This window comes from Sceloporus occidentalis, unplaced genomic scaffold (assembly GCF_023333645.1).
Source record: "Sceloporus occidentalis isolate IW3139 unplaced genomic scaffold, rSceOcc1.0.p SCAF_367, whole genome shotgun sequence".
NCBI lineage: Eukaryota > Metazoa > Chordata > Lepidosauria > Squamata > Phrynosomatidae > Sceloporus > Sceloporus occidentalis.
In genome coordinates, this window is record NW_028317347.1 from 462,501 (window position 1) to 471,499 (window position 8,999).

The window sequence follows — 8,999 nt, forward strand, 5'->3', positions numbered from 1 at the left end:
TCGTCATTATCTGACGCACAGCAGGATTCCTCAGATATTGGATCAATATCTGATGCAGTCAGAGTGGCCTCGGCGTCTGACGCCGTCAGAGTGGCCTCGGCGTCTGACGCGGTCAGAGTGGCATCGTCATCAGACTGAGTGAGGCAGTCATGAGCCTCCTCAGCGCTGAAGACATGTTGCGCCATTGTACCTACCTGGCCAATTTCTAAAACACTACACTATCCCCAATATATAATGTGGTTTTGCACTAAGCACTGCAGCTCTGCAAAACGAACTCTCTCTGTCTCTATCTCTCTCTCTCTCTCTCTCCCCCAGTGTCGCACATCCGGCAGTAATGTCACTGACCTGGATGTGGTTCAGTCCCCCAAGGCTAATGACACACCAAGTTGTTACAGGGGATCGGGCTGCAGGGGGGGGTCCAGGCTGTCAAACGACAGCCTGTTCTCCCGTGCAGCGGCAGGGATGTGTTCCTGACGCTGCACGAAAGGCTAGACGTCCCGGTACGTCTATAGGGGATTGAAGGGGTTAAAGAGCAAACCTTTGCTAGAGACGGACTCTATGCATTGTTAGTGACTCTCGTGAGAGTAGTCACCAGGGCTATGTAGGCGATGTATGTATTTCAGGAATCTGGTAAAGAAGGAAAAGAGATCCCTGGTCTTGTGAGCTTACAGTCTCTTAGGAGGTTCATAAACTATGGTTATGTACAAACTTGACAAGACATCTGCTTACTTTGGTTCTTTTGACGATTAGTTCCATTTTCTTCATACTTTATTGTACTAGGATTTCTTAGCTCATAAAAAGAACCTTGATCTCACTCTTGCCCAAATAATATATCACCCAGTTACCCACACCCTCTTTTTAAACGCCAAGCAAAGAAAGAAAGTGCTGTAAGACACACCGTTCCTTTGAAGTTGTTTCAGAACAAAATACATCTTTGAAACTAAATTGTCTTCAGATCCTACATGCTTGCTTCACTGAACATATTAATGCTGTAGGCACACTTATGGTTTTTAATACTAATGATTATGGATATCACCATTTGTACTAGTATTGGTCGTTATATGCAAACCCCATAGCTTAATACCACTGCCTATCCCGCCGATACCTGGAACATTCAGGGTCTGAGCTCCAGGGTTCTAGGTGTGTATAGTCAGATTCTCACTCTTGCAATGCCTGCTTACCTTCTACCTTCTTCTAGGTATTGGGACACCCCTCCTAATTATTGAGTTTAGGTGTTTCAGCCGCACACCTTTGCTAACACGTGTATGGAATCAAAAACACAGGCATATAAAGTTAATTATATGTGTATTTTTGCTATATTAATGTTCCTGGAGGGCTAAGCCAAATGCCAAATGATTTAGGTAAACTATAAAAACACTCAGGAGCCGTGGCATCTGGTGTTTTGTGTGGATAAGTGCAAGATAAAGCCCTGGGGCATAAAAAACCAAGGGGAATGCATAAAATATTTGATGTTGAGGTTGGGACTGTATGAAAGGAAAGGGGTTTGGGCGGTATGTGTCACGACCGGGGTACAGGTTCTTGATCCGCGCTGCAGAATCAGCGCCCTCTGGAGGAGAGAGGACGTACTGCCACCAGGCACAGGAGACAGATCGTACACCACCAAGAATAATGAAAGGTGGAACTCAGGAACAAAAAATAAATAAATAATAATAACGGTATCCGAGGGGTCAGGCAAAAGAGTAGTCGGGGTCACAAGCAAAGGTCGAACGGCTCTCACGACGTAGAGGCGCGCGCCCCGGAATTATCCCTCGAAATCGCCGGGGACGCGCATCTCGCAGGAGAACGGACCTGGCGGCAGCTCACCGTGACGGCACGAGCAGGGAGCCGACTGCGCGGGCTGCGTCTCGGCGTCCCTGCCGGCAGCCCGACGGAGGAGGTAACAGTATGTGAATAAAAACATGTAAATACATAAAGGGAATCAGCCAGATAAAGGAGGAGAGTATATTTAAAAGAAGAGAAACTACCAAAACCAAAAGGACATAGATTTAAATTAGAGGGGCAAATCAGGAAATATTACTTTACAAAGGTTGTGGATGCATGGAATAGCCTTGCAACAGAAGTGGTAGAGGTTAATAGAGTGAAGGAGTTTAAGCATGCGAGGGATAGACATTGTGCATATATATATATATACATACACACATGTCTGCACTGATCGTTCACAAGACACAAGAAGGTACTAAATGACAACCACAAGTGACAGTTGATGTAAGGCAGCGTGGCCTACTGGTAGAAGGCACTGGAGGAGGCGGGCTCCAGTCTCAATGAGAGCGTGGGTTCGATTCCCACCGCTGCCATTCGCTTTTTAAAATCCCAATAATGCCATTAAGCCCTCCAAAATATTATGTCAGTTTCTTTTATGGTCTTCTACGGGTTAAGTGTGCCTTCACTGCCATCTAGAGGGGATGACAGGACATCGCAGGGACACATTCACAATCCAGGCTGCAGCGTTTGTATGAATGGATAGATATAGATACACTAAATGACAAAAAGTATTGGGGCACCCCTCCTAACTATTGAGTTTAGGTGTTTCGGCTGCACCCATTGCTAACAAGTGTATGAAATCAAACACATAGGCAGAAAAAGTTAATTATATGTGTATTATTTTGCTATATTGATGTTCTTGGAGGGATAAGTCAAATGCCAAATGATTTAGGTAAACTATACAAATACTCAGAGCCGTGGCAACTTGTGTTTAATGTGGCAAAGGGCAAGTTAATGCCCTTCGGTCATAAAAACCCAAGGGCAGCGCATAGAACATGTGATGTTGAGGTTAGAACTGTACGAAAGGAAAGGGGTTTGGGGGGGGAAGGTATGTGAATAAAAACATGTAAATACATAAAGGGAATCAGCATGATAAAGGAGGAGATTTTTTTTAACCCCTTAAGGACCAGTCTTTTACTTTTTTGTACCCTTTGGGACCGAGGATGTTTTAACACTTTTTCGGTTCTTGTGCTTAGATGTCACTCATTTAGTGTACCCACACACGTTATATAGGCTTTGTTCAGATACCATTTTTTGATCACATTATCTAATTTCCTAATATATATATATATATATATAAATATATATATATATATATACATATATATATACAATGAAAAATTGAAAAAAAACAAAACTTTTTCTCACTTATTCATCCAAAAAAGCTAATGAAAAAATCTGCTAAATAGATTCTACTATTTGTCCTGAGTTTAGAAATAGCCAATGTTTTTATGGGTTATCGGGCAATAAGAACAAGAAGCGTTTTGCTGTTTTGAAACCATTTTTTTCCCCAAAGCTGTTCATTCTGGCCCATGTGCTATTTCGGGTATCTTTGAAGCAGGCCAATGCAATTTATGCCCTCATACCATGGGGGAAAAATAATGTGCAGAAAAAAGCAACAACAAAAAAAACATTGGGTATTTCTAAACAAAACTCAAGACAAACAGTATAATCTATTTAGCAGGTTTTTTTCATTATTTTTAGCAAAAGTGAGAAAAAGGTCATTTTTTAGCTGTGGTGACTCTCGTGAGAGTAGTCACCACAGCTAAGAGTAGGCCTTTTTTAATCTTTTTCAATTTATATATGATTAAAAACGCGTTACACTATATTGTATTTCCCTTGTGCTTTCTACGGTATGAGCCTGCGCCATCTGCTATATGTTGGAGGTTGGGATCTGAAAAAAAGAAAAGAAAAAAAGACAAGCCGATATACTGAGCAGTATTTTAATCTGTGAGTGGAACTACAGAGGGGGAGATTGTGTATTTAAAATCGTATCACACAGTGTGTACGATGTTTGATTTTTTCTATTTTATAATAGCCTGATATTTGAGGAAAAAGAAGAGGAAGATAAATTGTATTCTCAAATAAAGCTCTTCAGGACCATCTAACAGTTTACTTAAGTATCATGTTTTACTTTTGTGATAATACTATTTTGTTATATTCTGTTACAATTGTATCATAGCGCTCCACCTGTAGAAATGTTGCAGGAACAGTGTACAATCTGACCTTCAATAGACTGCATTGTGTCAAGCGATTATGCTCAGGAAGGGACACCAACAAGGAGCAAACTAAAGGAATGGGATGCTCTATAACTCTTGAAAAAAAAGCAAAACAACTCCTTTCTGACCTTTAGGGTCCACCCTCCATTGAATGCTGTTTAGTACACTTCATAAAGTTATTCCATGGGGTTTACTAAAAAGAAACATATATGCATGGAAAGACATATCCAAACCACCAAGCATATCTGTTTAGATCTCCCTTCCCACATTTCACTTGGTCTCCTCTCACATCTCCAACACCAGGGGGCCTCAAATTAAAAGTAAAAAGGTAAATCCTCATAGTTTTAAATATCACATTAAAATGTTACTTAAAAGGAAATGTAAAATTTAATCTTTTCAATAAAATTTATGGATTAGCATCTTTGTGATTTACACTTGCACATTTTGTTCTTTTAAATAAAGCTGTAGTATTTAGTTATATGCTTCAACGTGCTTTGTGACCAATGGAACCTCTCCTGCCAGCTATCATTGTGTCATCATACTAGAAGTCTCATATGTTACGCTGGCTCTCCACACACACACAAAGAGCGCAAACACTTTTGAAGGACCATCTCAAGACAGCTGGCTACCTGGCAAAATGATCTGCGGAGTGTCGGCTCCCCGGCAAAGAGATCCGCAGAGCGTCAGGTTTCCATCAACAGATTTGAAGACTGTCAACGTTTCTATGTATTTCTTGTTGCTCTGACATTTTAAGAACAAAATTCTTTACATTTTAGTACTAGTCAGAGTTAGCCTCTTAGTGCCCAGAGGGAGGGGCAGTTCTTCGAGCCATGGCTTCCCAGAGATTTCCTTCAATAAAACAAGGTTTTTTCTTTCCTCCGTGCTGAAGAATGACTCTTCGTGAGTCCAGAGGCAGCTCCATCTTTAAACTATCCATACAATGTTTACTATTAAATAAAAAGGTTTGTTCTCATAATTGTTGCGGTCTATGAGTAATTCTTTCAAATTAATATCACCTTTAGTTAAAATGGTATTATTCCAAAAAGTCTACAATGCTGTGCTAATGAAACTTATTTTTGGACTACCAATTTGATTTTATGTCATTGAAATTTGGTGTTACTGTGAAATTGACATCAAATGTTTTAGTTATTTATTGTAAAAACACATCTAACTAATTTAACACATCTATTAAAACTAAAGCATACACAGTCGTTAGCTGAATGTGTTCAATGACGAAAGCAAAAAGAACACCTTTGTCGCCAACTTTCTGTGTGACACAGATCCAGACGGGTATTGACAATGCCGGCACCGGTACTATTGTTCTTGTCTCGTCTACCGTTTGCCGGAGAACTCGCCGCAAAAGTTCTTCTCCCAGCAAAACAGTACAAGTGGAAAAACCCCAAGTAACGTCCACCAGGGTACCGATGATCCTAACAGTGAGGAGGCTCCAGAATAAGTAGATAAATATGTTAAAATGATAGTTCTTGAGTATGCCAGGTGAAGTTTCTGAAACTGAATACCACAGAGAATGGGAAAATCGTGTCTGGGGCACGATTCGCTAAATTAGTGAAACCACAAAAAAACAAATGTAGTCAAGCTCAGAATCACAACCAGAGCGGGACGTCAGGCGTCCAAAGGTCATACACTAGATGGCTAGTCAGGGGTTAAATTCCAGAGCGCGTAGTCAGGCGGACCGGGTCATACACAGGACGGAAACAAATTCGAATCGCTGAGCAAAAGGAAGGTCAGGAACGCCAAGGGTCGGGAACATGCCGAACAAAAATGCAACCGACTTGATATCAAAGCGAGGACCACGCCAGGGTAAAGAGACTGGAACCTCCGGATTTTTTAATCCTGCACCGGCTGAAGCCACGCTCCTCCAGCAGGGGAAGCTCTCGTGAGAGAGGATCCCTTGCCCGCCACTCTCCCCTTACCCCGACGCAAGGTATGTCTAGCAGGAATCCGGGAGCGGGTCACAGTTCTGTACCTGTTCCAGCCCCCACAACAGAGCCAAGACATGAAGTGGGCGGCTGAGCTTCTTTGCCTTTTTATATAAAGAGCTTTCTTTTACAACAGCTAACGCAATGTCCAAATATAACCAAGCGTCTGTAATAAACGACCGTTTAAACCCAAAATCTTTATGCATGTCATTTTTATGACTTGATAGAAACACAGAATTTGACCACAGATGAGAACTGTAGAGATCATCCTTGCCACTGAAAGCTTAATTGCTAAAGTGATTAAACCTGTATATTCCCCCAAGCACTAGCCGAGACTTAGTGTAGGGGTAAAACAGAATTTTCTTTACTAAGGAAAGCACACACACACATATATATATATATATATATATATATATATATTTACAGCAAACATGATTGGATTAAAGGTATAATCCCATCACCCACCAGGCAGCCCAGAACCACCATACAGGTCTATGGCCAGCTATGCCCACCCGAAAAAGAGTCACTATTTCAGGGTGATCCCGGTAGAGCGGTGTCAATCCCGGGGTACCATTAGAGAGCTCAGCTTCCAAAGATTCTATGATCCAAAAAGCGACGTGATCGGGACTGGCCGCCGTGCCGGTAGTGTACCTGGTGGGGGGCGGTCCGCCTGGCGTGCCGCTCACTGAGGGGTGCCGGCACGCCTCCGAAAACGAAGCGCGCGGCAACTGTGGCTGTGCGTCAGGACTTGATGTCAAATCCCGGCGCACAACACTGAAGCCACGCCCACCGTCTTCCGCACACCGGAAGGACAGGACACAGAAGAGGGAGAAGAAGAGGAAGAATGAAGAGGATTAGGAAAAGTGACAGTGCCAGAGGAAAGGTAGGAAAATATTAGTAAGTGTGTGAGAGGGATGGGTGTTATGCTGTAGTTTTTTATGAATGTTTGTGAATGAGGGTTTCAGATTGCATGGAAGTGTGGGGGGATAGCATGGCATAGGGAGGCTGTCTAGGCATGATAGGAGTGTAATTGCTGTTGTCAATTTTTTATTTTTTTTCGTCCAATAATTCAATAACAGTATTAATAGATATATATGGTTGCAAACAGCAATCACACGCCTATCCTTATGCTAAGTCAGCCAGTACATGCTAGAACTTGGGCATGATAGGATTGTGATTGCTGTTAATTATATGTGTATATTTATATATATATATGTATATATATATTAATATTGTTATCGATTTTTTTTTTGTCTAATTTTGGTGTGTTACTTACAAATAAAGTATTTGAAACGTTTTTATTTTCGATTTTGGCCAAATGAATGCTGAATTTTCAGTTTAGGTCCAGAATTTTAATTTCGGTGCATCCCTACTATATACTAAGCCAGTCACTGAAGTGGTAGGCCTACACCACATCAATGTTTGGCTTAGTATACAGTGATAGGGGTTGTACTGCAGTATTGTCAGTGTCTGGCTCAATGTATAGGCACACATTGACAGTGGTACAGCGTAATCCCTAAGTATATAATGATAACAGTTATGCTGTACCCCTGTCAATGTTTGCCTAACCATAGAAACTATGCAGTTTTAAAGTGTGTGTGTGTGTGTGTGGGGGGGGCACATACAGGATCTGCCACAGGTGCCAAATACTCTAGGTACGCCCCTGCATCATGCAGCAGTCAGACCCAATGGCCATTCCTCAGCTCTTTGTCCCACGTCTTAAAAGAGGTGGGATAAAGAGCTGAGGCACGGCTATTGGGCGGCGCGGTGCGTGCACGCCGGCCGCTTTAATTTCATTAGGCGCCGGTGGAGTGACTGCTATCAATGTCGCTCGCAACCGCTTTGGTGGCGCAATGGGCCACTTGACTAGACTTGCCCCCCAGGCCTTAGGCTGCCAGCCCTCCCCTGGTCACCAGTTTGACCAACCACAAGAGAAACAAAGGACATTACAGAAGTGGGCAGCAGAGGTAAGCTTAACATTGGAAGCTTTTAGCTAATTACTAAAAACCATATACCGTATTTGCTAGATTATAAAACGACCCTGATTATAAGACGACCCCCCAAATCTTAATATTAATTTAGGAAAAAAAGAAAAAGCCTGAATATAAGACGACCCTATAGGAAAAAAGTTTTACCAGTAAATGTTAATTCATTTAAACTATTTTTTTAATAAAAGCTATGACTGAGAAAAATATTTTGGTTTTATTTCCTTCTATTTTCCAACCTGCCCCCCAGTAACGCACATCTGCCCCAGAAATGCCTTATACCCCCTAGATACCACTGTGCCCCATGATATGCCTTTTAACCCTCTAAATGCCACTGTGCCCCATGATATGCCTTTTAACCCTATATGCCACTTTGCCCCATGATATGCCTTTTAACCCTATATGCCACTCTGGCACTTAGAGGGTTAAAAGGCATATTATGGGGAAGAGTGGCATATAGGGAGGTTTAAGGCATTTCAGGAGGCAGAGTGGCGTATAGAGGGTTAAAAAGCCATTTCTGGAGGCAGAGTGGCATTAAGGGGGTTAAAAGGCATTTCACAAAGCACCCTGCCTCCAGAAATGCCTTATGCCCCCCATTTAACACTCCCCCCCGCCCCACTTACCGGTACTTCTGAGTCTCCTGTCATGTAGCTGGGGCAGCGTGTAGACTCACGCTGCAGCCGGAAGGAGGCGTGGCTAGCAGCGGGGGTTGTCTGCGTGCCACACCGGTGCGGGGAACTCTGATCTTTTGACAGCCGGGGAAGGTCTGCATCAGACTAGCATTTGCTCTGAAAAAAAACCTTCTCTTATAATCGAGCAAATACGGTATTTTTATGTAAGTAACATTCTATAAAGCGTTGTCAACATTTCATGAGGATTTTAAAAAAACAAAACAAAAAGATTTTGTCTTTAAAGAGCAAACCTTTGCTAGAGACGGACTCTATGCATTGTTAGTGACTCTCGTGAGAGTAGTCACCACGGCTATGTAGGCGATGTATGTATTTCAGGAATCTGGTAAAGAAGGAAAAGAGATCCCTGGTCTTGTGAGCTTACAGTCTCTTAGGAGGTTCATA